Here is a 10,920-nt window from a genome sequence, read left to right on the forward strand (position 1 = left end):
AATTTCCCTGATCTTCCTCCAGGTGTCAGTAGAGGCTCACACATCTGCCTCCTTCCCTGCCCCCTCTGAGTCCATTCATAAAGTGGTGGGTGATTTGTGACCGCCTCACTGTGATTGTAGAGGGAAACAGCCATCTTTGCTTGTCTCTATACTAGATTTGTTTTTCTAATTTCTTTTTACTTGAAGGTTTACCAGCTGCTTTATTACCAGAGCGAGGCTTCCTTGCAGTCTCTTTTCTTTTTCCTCTCCCCCTCTGTTCCCCTCCTTTTTTGTTCCTAGAGACAATCAGTGTCTCTGGTCCCAGCTGCCACTGCTGATTTTTCATTACAGTTTAATTTAAAACTGGGATTGGAATGGAAATGTCTTTTTGCCATTTGGGGTTTGCGAGGCCTGTGGTTTTATTGCCAAAGGCACAAATGTTAGTTACTACTGTTTTTCCAGAGTTTGCTGGGGAGGGTGAGGAGGGGCTGGAGGGTGGGAGGGAAAGAAAGACAGACCGACCTAGCAGAAGTGGGAGGGAAATGAGAGGGAAAATCCCTCTCAGAGGCAACATTATTCTGTGTATTGTTTGGTTTGATGTTTTGAAGAAGAGGCTTTAGGTCAGCAGGAGGAGAAAATAGTGCTGCATTTCCCCAAATGAATGTTTATGCAGGTCAAATATCTTGTCCACCCTGGGATAGGAGACTGAGGGAGGGACATCTCTCTCTCTGTCTCTCTGTCTCTGTCTCTCTCTCTTTCTCACTCACACACACATACACACACACACACACACACACACACACACACACGTTCAATTTGAGACTGGCATGTTTATAGGAATGATGGTTTTCTTTTCAAGTAATAGTAACATCTCTGGCTAATTCACTTGACCACAGCTTTAAATGGGAACACCCGAGGAGGGACTAAACTGTAAATGACCTTGAGGGAACCAACTGTTTATATATTTATATACTTTCACCTCAAAGGAGACATCAGGGATCTTTCACCACTGGCTTCTGTTTTCTCTCCCCTTTTATATTCTTCGGCTCAAGTCCTAGGGTTATTTACGAGGCTCCCCACAGTCACGAAGCCCAGTCCAGCTATGCGATTAATGTTTCCTACAGTCTCTTAGATGACTCTCCGTGACTTAATTGTTTTGATCAGATTAAAAAGCAAACAATCCTCTAAAATTGATGCCACCTTTGCCTCTCTCTGTGTAACATTACAGGGGAAGGACATTCTTCTTTAAAAGTAATCTTGAAGGAGGAGACGGACAGGAGCTGAAGACTTTGCACACCTTCATTTAAATATTGAGCACCGGGAAGGAGTTGTTTCCCAGGTGTGGGGAATCTGCAGAATGTCTCATCTGTCATGCTAAAAACAATTACTGTCTCCCCTCCCAGCAAGAATCCATTCTTCCTAGATACACCGGGTTTCGGATGTCAGGCTGAACGCTCCATTATCTCTACAGATCACGCTGACTCCTCACAAGGTGAGCGGTTCAACTTCCCCTCCAAATGGCCTCGGGCGGCTCTGGAATTGTGAACCTGTCTGGGGGAGACCCATCTCTCTGTCACATGGAGCAGCCCAAGACTTTGGGGCCTCGCGGGGTGCTTTGAGCCTCTGCTGCCAGCGTGCTCTTGGTTAACCGGTTAACGGGACATTTTATCCCAAAGCATTCGTTTTTCGGGGCCAGACATTTCAGCCAGGTTCCCTCCCCCTCTCCCACTTGTCTGGTGGGTTCTGTTTCCATGCGGAGGGAGGAGGGAAGTGGCCCGGGAGCCCAGCAACCACCCCACAGACCTCTTTCCGAGACTGCTGCGGTTGTCTCTGCAACTGACGGGACATTCTAGCGGTTGGAATTTCCTTGCAGAAGCCGTGCTACTAACAGAAGTGCAGGTCTCCTTTCTGCAGTTCAGAGTTCAGGACACACAAAAGGGGAAAGAAAACAATAACAATGGAAACCGTCTGAGCCCCAACAGCTGCCCTGCCTCCCCTTCCACGACGAGGACAACAACAACAAAAACAATAAGCACGACGACGACAACAACAACAAAAACAATAAGCACAACCACCCATCTCTCCCCCACCCTGTGCCTAATGTGGTTAACGTGCGCGGAAACTCTGCGTCGCTGAACTGCCCAATACGATAGGAAATATGTGCAGAGGAAATGCCTTCCCTGACCGCTGAATGAAGTCTGAGACTTCAAGGGGCTGATTGACATTTGAGGAAAACAGTTAGTTTTTGCATACGTGCGATCTTCCTAGATGAAGAAAATTCCACAGCTGTCACCTTTGCTTGATCAGTCCGGCTGTCTAGGATGAATTTAATGCCAACCCGGGGACTGTGCGGGCCGGTCCACTCGTGTTGTGAGAAAACGGGTTACATCTTCAAACGCTTTCCCGCTCCCCGATACCACATGGTGCAGTCACCTCCTCGCAAAGCACACACTGTGGCCAATTTTTCTTTCCGTGTTTACAGAGATAAATGTGGGGTGAGGCGGTGGGACCGATGGATTGATCATGCGCTGTCCTGTGTGACAGGAAAATGGATGTTTGATCTTGTTTTGTGCTATAAGAAACTCTTCAGAAATCTCCTGGAAAAAAAAAATCTCATAAACCTAGGTTAGTGGCCACATATGGGATCCATTAACTCCTCATTTCTGCTTGTTCTTAGCAAATTTTTGTCTGGTGACAACACATGAACTTTGGGGTGTTTTTGTTTTGCTTCACACCACAGAGAACTCTGTTGACTTGCTTCAGTTTTGAGAAAATATGCAGCACAAAGCAGGCTGTGGTCGGGTGAAACAACTGACAGCAAGTAGAACTTGGAACGTTTGGTTCGTGGGGACGCAGGGGGACGTGTTCTTCAGATTTCAGGGGATTCCAGAGTTGCCGATGTTCTGGGAAGAATCTTCCTTTCGTGGTGAAACTGAGTAAGAGAAGCCTCGGTTCTCTCCCTAGCTCTATTCATGTTTCACGGTATAACTTCGGGAGATTGGTTTGGTCTGTCTTAGTTTCTAAATGCGTGTTTTCTAAATCTTGGACAAGGCAGCAACGTACTTCTTGCAAGACATGCCCTTAGCCCCAGATTAAAAGGCGTTAAATAATTACATCACACCAATATTTGGAACTAAAGTCACTCCTCTGACAGAAAACAGATTGGAGGATGTTAACTCTAAGAAGGAACACAGGATAAAAAAATTGAGAAGAAAATTAGCTTTTACGTTTCTGTTTTAAGTAATTAATAAACCAAACACAACAATCGGTGCTTTTCACCCACACCCAGCATCAGGGGGCTTCAGACATTGCCTTTGAAGTGGGCCCCCAGTAGGGAGGACTCCACTGTTCAGGCTACTTTATAGTGGTAATATATTGTCTGGTAAAAACAGATGCCAAGAAATTGTGCAGATTGTATCTCCGAGCATCTAAAACCCTAAAACTTCAGGGGGCCAAGGAAGGTCCCAGGCTTTTGATTTTTTTTTTTTTCTTAAAAAAAAAAAAAGGCCCAAAGTATTAAATTGAAACAGGCACTTCATTTCTTTCTTTCATTTCTTCCTTCACCTCAGGAGACCTACGTTAAATTCCTCTTAGATCACAGCTAGACGTGGGTTTGATGGTCTCAAGCCACCTTTTCACTGTACATTCATCCCATAAATAGAAGATGAATAAAGATGTCAAACTCCATCCATATAATATTCTGACACACGTGGCTGTCTCTGTGAAAGAGGAGCTGGGATGAAGGAGGACTCAGTGGAGTCCACAGAGCCAAGGACTGCAACATGCCTCGGTGAATTTAAGCGCACAAATAAGACCGTGTGGATTACCAGCCAATAGCTATGGAGCTTCAGCTGTCAACGTTACCCTGAACGGACATTTGTGGAAGGACAACGGTTGGGCTGGTATGGTGTGAGTTCAACGTGGGCTACTTTCCTTAAGCCACCGTCCTTAAATTTTGTGTTTTAAATAGTGATTTTCCAGGCAAACAAAGTCAGGTCTATACTTAAAGCAAGGGGTCCCGAGACCAGATTCAGTTCTTCACGTTCCGAGTAAAAATACATGGACCCCGATTCGGGGATTATACTACTAAGATTTATTCATCTTTCTGTGCCCTAGATAGGGAAAGAACCAAATCTAACAAGCAAGGAATACACTGCCAAATATTGATAATTCCTTCTCTGGAATACTCACAGCTATTTTTAGTGTGTTAATGTAAAAAGCCAGTGAGATGAAAAGTGAAGTGATCCGTTTCCAGAAGAAAAACCAGCCGAATCTTCATTAATAATTCCTTGTAGAATGCTCCATGGGCCTTTATCTGACAGCCTGACAAGCTGAACTAAACAACAGAGACTGTAGGAATGTAAAAGACATAATCTTAACACCAAACCTTCTGAAGATTTGGCTGTCATTTTACATTAAAGGCAAGGGGTAAAAACCTCCATTGAAACAGAAGGAGCTTGCAACCTGATTATAGTGCCAGAATTTAGTGAGAGAAGAAAAGGCAGGCATCTGAGTTAGCAAATGGCGGTATTGAAGAGTATTGAACTAAGCTTTCTTTCCACGTCTGGCTTGGGATTTTTGAGAGCCGAAGACGATGATGCGGGTATGATAAGACGCAACGTAGCTATTCCTGGGCCTAGTGACAAATCTTCGTTATCAATAAAAACTATGTAACCAGTGTTGGACGCGGTATAAAAGCTAACTCAAACACCTGCCTAGACTCTGTTTATGTTTCTATAGCAATTTACTCTTCCCGTGTCTTCTCACACTATAGGGTCTCATTGGATTTTCATGATAATGCCATGGGGCAGTCAGGGTAGACACTACTGCCCTGTTCTACGCGTGAGTAAGCCATCACTCAGAAATGCTAGGGAACTTGTCCCAGGTTAACTAGCTGGTAAGTATCTGGGTTGAGATCAGATCCAGGTTTCTTACTTTTATACCTGTGCTTCCAATATATTTTTAAAATGAAAACATGGGGCGCCTGGGTGGCTCAGTCGGTTAAGCGTCTGACTTTGGCTCAGGTCATGATCTCACGGTCCGTGGGTTTGAGCCCCGCGTCGGGCTCTGTGCTGACAGCTCAGAGCCTGGAGCCTGTTTCAGATTCTGTGTCTCCCTCTTTCTCTGACCCTCCCTGTTCATGCTCTGTGTCTCAAAAATAAATAAATGTTAAAAAAAAATTTTAAATGAAAACAAATGCAAGCAGCAGAGCTTGGATAGTCTAATGTCCACCGAAGGCCAAGATCTGCGGGAAAGAATTGGAATCAGCAAGAACAGAACAAAGTCAAAGAGCAAAGGACTATGGGAACACATGTATATTGCTGCTCCTCTGAGTTGAGGGTCTTCTTGCCCATAATGTGAGCAAAATCAAGGTGAGAAATGGTCTGTTGTTGTGTATGGTTACTTTCCCCCAAATCACATGATAATTAGTAATAAAGCACTAACAGTAATTCACTCTTAATAAAGCACTTACTTTATGTCAGGCTATATTCTAAGGTCTTTACATTGATTGACTCATTTACTCCATATGAGATAGGTTTTAATCTTCTCCCCATTGTATAGCCACATCCTTCAATCTAAGAGAGAGAGAGAGAGAGAGAGAGAGAGAGAGAGACAGTGAGTGTAGGTGTAGGTGTGTGTGGCGGGGGTGGTGTGAAGGCATCTCTCTCCTCATTTTCTTTCTCACTTTATCAATATTTCCTGAGAACACCCTGTCATGTGTCCCCTTTGTTAATAACCCTCCAGTGCTCTCAGAGCAAAGGTTGGCTCGCAGCTTTCTCCCCTTCCTGCCGCCTGTCAGGAGAGGAAATCACAACTTTCAGAGGGAACTGACACAGGGGGAACTGGATAGCACCGAAGGGTCAAGGGTAAGAATGCAGGGAACAGTGAGAAATCCCAGATAGTGTCCGGCCGGTGCTAGGCAGGAAAGGCTCCTTTACATGTGACTTCTCCTGTTTGCTATCTCTGGTTCCTGCAGGAAAGAAAACCACAGCAGATTTTGCTGGGACTGCATTTGTGCACAGCTGTCCATGCTGCTAGAGAAATGCTGAGGGTTTCACGGGAGGTGCAACCCTAGACTGTGGGTTTTCCAATCTCCTGGGTACAGATGAGCCAGGAACTTTAACTGAAATTATGTGGTATTGGTTAAATAACACCAATTTCATGTATAATTCATCACCAGGCCCTATTGATCTAATAACCTAAATGGCAGATCACAAGGTGTGCATAGTAACAATGGTGTATGGTGAAATGCTTCATGAAAACAGCACGTGAAAAAACCACCCTGTAAATTCTTCAAGAGGATTCCCTCCCACGCATCTTATTTCAGACCAGGCTACCGACTCCGTGAACAATGGGGTGTGAGGTGTTCACCTCCCTTCCTTCTCCATCTGTCTTGGCTTCTGCTGTGCCAGGAGGACTTGACCTTTGATGAGAAGACACCTCCCCCTAAAGGTCAGGGTGACCTGACGTCCGTCACCCCTCAGCCTGTTCTGCTCGGGGTTAAGGTTGCCCCAGTTAGGAAAGATGACCAGATACAGGCAACGAAATGACAGACCGGGAGGTCATGGGTTAAAGGTTTGGGCATCGATTGTTTTGCTAGTGATGTTTCTAATTCCCATTAACTCTCATGAAGAATTATGTGTGTGGCGTGTGAGGAGAAGACACAGTTATTAACTGAGGCTTTCTCTCCTACAGGCAGTGAATGCTGCTATTTATTAATGAAGCTGCACTTTCCCAGAGCATGTAATGGTAAAGATCATAGAATTTTAAACCTAGAATGGGCATTAGAGATCATTTCGCCTAACTCTCTCCCTTTAAAGATGAGGAAACAGGTCTAGTGAGGCTAATCACTTACTCGAGGAAGGTCACTTACTTAGTGGCAGAGTGAGGGCTACACCCCTAGTTTATTCCCTCCCTCCACTGATGCCATGCTGACAAATTAACAAGTATTAAATAGCTGGTAAGACCTCAGGAGCCAGAGTGTAATGTTAAAGCTGCATTGCTTCGAGTGTGCATGGAATCTGAGGCATATTTAGTGGCCAGAGGCTATGAGCAAGATATCTTTTAAAAATGCAAATTGCTATCTACTAAATAAAATGAGTGTAAGTCTGAGGAAGTTCCTTCCACTGGAGCTCGTAGGCAATAGCGTTAATTAGTCCGAGGGCATGGGTCCAATTTCCATAAGGGCCAATTAGCTTCACACAATGGGAAAAAGAGACTGATTCCCAGAGTTGGACCGTACCCCAAACTCTGTCTGCCAGGTCCCCGGGGAAACCAGGTGAGACTGTGAGGGGGACAGGGCACATATCCCCCGTCCTTGCTGGGAAAACAACTCAGGGCGTTTCTCAGTGGACTCACCTTACATTCAGGGCAGAGCTTTAATAAAATGTTTTATTAAGGCTGAAAGCCAGGGATTGCTTGGAGCACATTTTCACATTCATTCTCTTCACATCATTGAATAATGGTAGCAAAAGGGATTTTTATTCTAGTTTTGCAGATTAGGACCTAAGACCCAAAGAGATAAAGTTATCTTCTTCTTTTTTTTGTTTAAATCCAATTATCAGGCAATGAGAGAACATCAGATTCAAGACCTAAATCTAGGTCTCCTGAACTTCCCAGTAAACCAGACATCACAGCTACTTACAAGCACAGAGCTACCACTTTGCTGACACAAAGAGAAAAATAAAGGCATTTTGAGTTGCATCCAGGTGCTAGGTCGTGGCTCAGCTGGAAAATCAGCTTCTTTCCGTGATTGGGCCAAGGATAACAAAGAAACATGTGGTCATGATTTCGCTGCAGTTTTCTTGGGCAAAATATAAACAGACCTAAACGGGAGGTCTTCTGTGGTCCTGCCTGCAAGGCCTCAGCCCTGTTTCCCAAGTCAAAACCCAAGACCTGTTGCTGAGGACAGAGGGCAGGAAGAAGTGGCCACAGGTGAGGCAAACTTGAAGACAAACAGGCGATGGCACATCACGGGTACTTACATGTCCATGTGGCTCTTTAGGTCTTTTATTGTCTTGCTTCAGGCCATCCTAGTTCATGCGAAGTCGACATAGTTAACCAGATAGACTTTGTCCTTTTCGGGAATAACTAACAGTTTGTCAATATCAAACACAGAGAGTCAAACAGAGGCGCTGAGGGGCTACAGACGTGAAGCGAAGCCAAGCAACTAAATAGTAACCTTAGAGCTCCAAGAGCAACAGAGGCCAGACACTTCCTGCCATTCCCCCCAAAGTAAAGTCAACTTTAAGCATCACAGAAATGGCACCTCGTTTTAACTGTGGTGCCTTGTGACAACTTGAACAAATCAGCATTGTTGAAAAAGGTTTTTTACCCATTACTACACGATTTAGACTGCACGTAGATTAAATTCTATCTCATCTAGGAATTTCTAGCCATGTTGCAGAGAGGTTGGGCAGCTTCTTTTTCACTCCTACCTGCGGTATTTTATTAAGTGGTTATGGTTTCCTTGAGACTTACATTCATCAGGGAACAGAAAGCAGCCAAGACAAGCAGTAACAGCTGCTCAAAGGACAGGGCGAGGCCACCTCTCCCATTCTTTTTCCTGGTGCCTCACATCCGTTCGGGTGGGAGTTCTTCTCAGATAGGCTAGCACATTTCTCTCTTTGTGTTCATACCAGAGGCCTGATCTCATCGGCTTGTTCAGTGCTAGGATGGTAAGGCTGGGAATTACAATTAAGAACCTACTGACGATCAGGTTGTTTGACGTTAGTGTAAGAGAAAGGTAAAAATTGTTGGGAGAACTTCTGGGGTCATCTAGCCCTCAATCCTAGCTTGCCATTCTCTTCCCCATCTCTCGTCATGGGAAATTCAGCTCCTCCCAGGGAAGCTGATTCTAGTTTGGGCCAGCTCTAGTTGTGATGAAGTTGTTTCTTAAAAATAAGGAGACCACTCCTTGCCATGGCTCTGGTTCTGCCATGTAGAGCCCACCTTATAGCCAATTCTGCACTAACACCCAGCTTATTGAGGTGCCTGCATGGCTTAGTTGGTTAAGAGTCCAACTCTTGATTTTGGCTCAGGTCATGATCTCATGGCTCATGAGATTGAGTCCCATGTGAGACTCGGCACTGGCAGCATGGAGCCTGCTTGGGATTCTCTCTTCCTCTCTCTCTGCCCCTCCCCTGCTCATGTGCACTCTCTCTTTCTCTCTTTTTCTCAAAATAAACATTAAAAAAACCCAGCTATCTTTAATTTCTGAATTTATTCATTAATTCATTCTGTCTGCATTTTATAGTGTTTATGGTGTCATGTACGACGTTAACTAGACCTAAGGGCTCTTCAGTCCATTTGTGTTCATTTCTTTCGTTCAATCTAAAAACACTCAGTTTTCTCAACTTTTTGTAACACAGAGAGGCCTCCACAATCTGGATCTCCTCCTCCAGACTTCACAATGAAAACACTCTTGCTAAGAAGAGTTATTGAGGGTCCACTGTGTAGTAGGCCCAGGACTAGCCCCTATAATATTCTCCACTTCCTGCAAGGTAGGCATTGTCAGACTGGCTTTTGCCATGAGGAACTGTGGCTCAGAGATAAAGTAACTCTTCTTGATTACTTTATCAGAGATAAATACATTCTTGGTGTGGATGAGCCAATGGCTGATAGGTGGGATGTTTGTACAGACTCTAAAGCTTCCAGTTTGAGGGTGTTCCCTTAAGGGGCAGCACCTGTAAGTGATGAAGTATGTCCTTCCCATGTACCCTGTCCTTCCCATGTACCCTGTCCATGGCAGACAAGACCATCTGCTCCCTCCCGGCATAGCAGACAGTTCTTAGTGTTAACCCCTTTCTTTTGACAATCCATTATATTACATAGTTACACATATTTATACATTATATTACATAGTTAAGTACAGTGATAGCCCACATGAAATGCATTTTCTAGGGTAAAATTTTTGAAGGGATTTAAAAAATCATGTGCTTTCAAAATACAATTTTTTATAAGAGTAACTCATTTAACTTATGATTGGCAATCCTTTCTTGGCAAACATCACACACATTCAGGAATTCTTATAAAATGAGAGAATCTGGGGCTCCTGGCTGGTTCAGTCAGGGGAGTGTGCAACTTTTGATATCGGGGTTGTGAGTTTGAGCCCCACACTGGCTATAGAGATTACTTAAGTAAAACTTAGGGGTCCCTGGGTGGCTCAGGTGGTTAAGCGTCTGACTTCAGCCCAGCTCATGATATCACAGTCTGTGGGTTGGAGCCCTGCATCCAGCTCTGTGCTGACAACACAGAACTTGCTTTGGATTCTCTGTCTCCCTCTTTCTCCGCCCTTCCCTTGCTTTCTCTCTGTCTCTCTCTCAAAAAGAAACATTTAAAAATAAATAAGAGAATCTAACCTATACATTTTTTTTTCAAATGTAATTAAATATATATGAACACTAAATATAACAAAGAATGAAGTTGACATGATACATTTCGTAGATGTTTAATTAAACATTTATTCAATTTATCAATTGTGTATTTTGGAAACAGTAAATCTTTTGAGACCTTCAGATAAGCCTTTGAGAAGAACAAGCCTATAAGTGCCGTGTTATTAGTGACTAAATAATAGTGGGTCTTTCACATTCTTTGGGGATAGAAGAACTGATACAGACGTGTGTGGCTTATGATGGCAATAGCTTTTTTTGGAAACCACATTGTTGGTTTTCCTTTCTCTGGCCCAGTGTGGCTTCTTTTGGTTGCCTTGTCTGCCCATCTTATATGTGCTTGAAAGCAGATAAAAGGGGACTCTTTCAGACAAAACTTTGTGGGTCTTTCGGCTTTTCTTGATCACCATCTTTCTCTGCTGAGAAAATTGCTCCTTTGCTTACAATCTTGGATGAAAAGTTGACCTGATGCATCTGGTTTCACGAACAGCCACTGAGGGGCTGGATAATGCAAGCTGAAAGTGGGGAGTTCACTTGGCTCCTGCTCAAT

General features: G+C 44.1%; 1 long non-coding RNA gene across 1 annotated transcript; it reads left to right on the plus strand.

The window, feature by feature from the left end:
• Positions 1 to 2,661: 2,661 nt before the first annotated feature.
• LOC147578635 (uncharacterized) lies at positions 2,662 to 5,463 on the plus strand. The gene is made up of 2 exons (XR_015255460.1): positions 2,662 to 2,915; positions 3,549 to 5,463. It is a non-coding gene; the product is annotated as an uncharacterized LOC147578635 (long non-coding RNA).
• Positions 5,464 to 10,920: the final 5,457 nt, after the last annotated feature.

This window comes from Puma concolor, chromosome C1, assembly GCF_028749965.1.
Source record: "Puma concolor isolate L17-30 chromosome C1, mPumCon1.1.hap2, whole genome shotgun sequence".
NCBI lineage: Eukaryota > Metazoa > Chordata > Mammalia > Carnivora > Felidae > Puma > Puma concolor.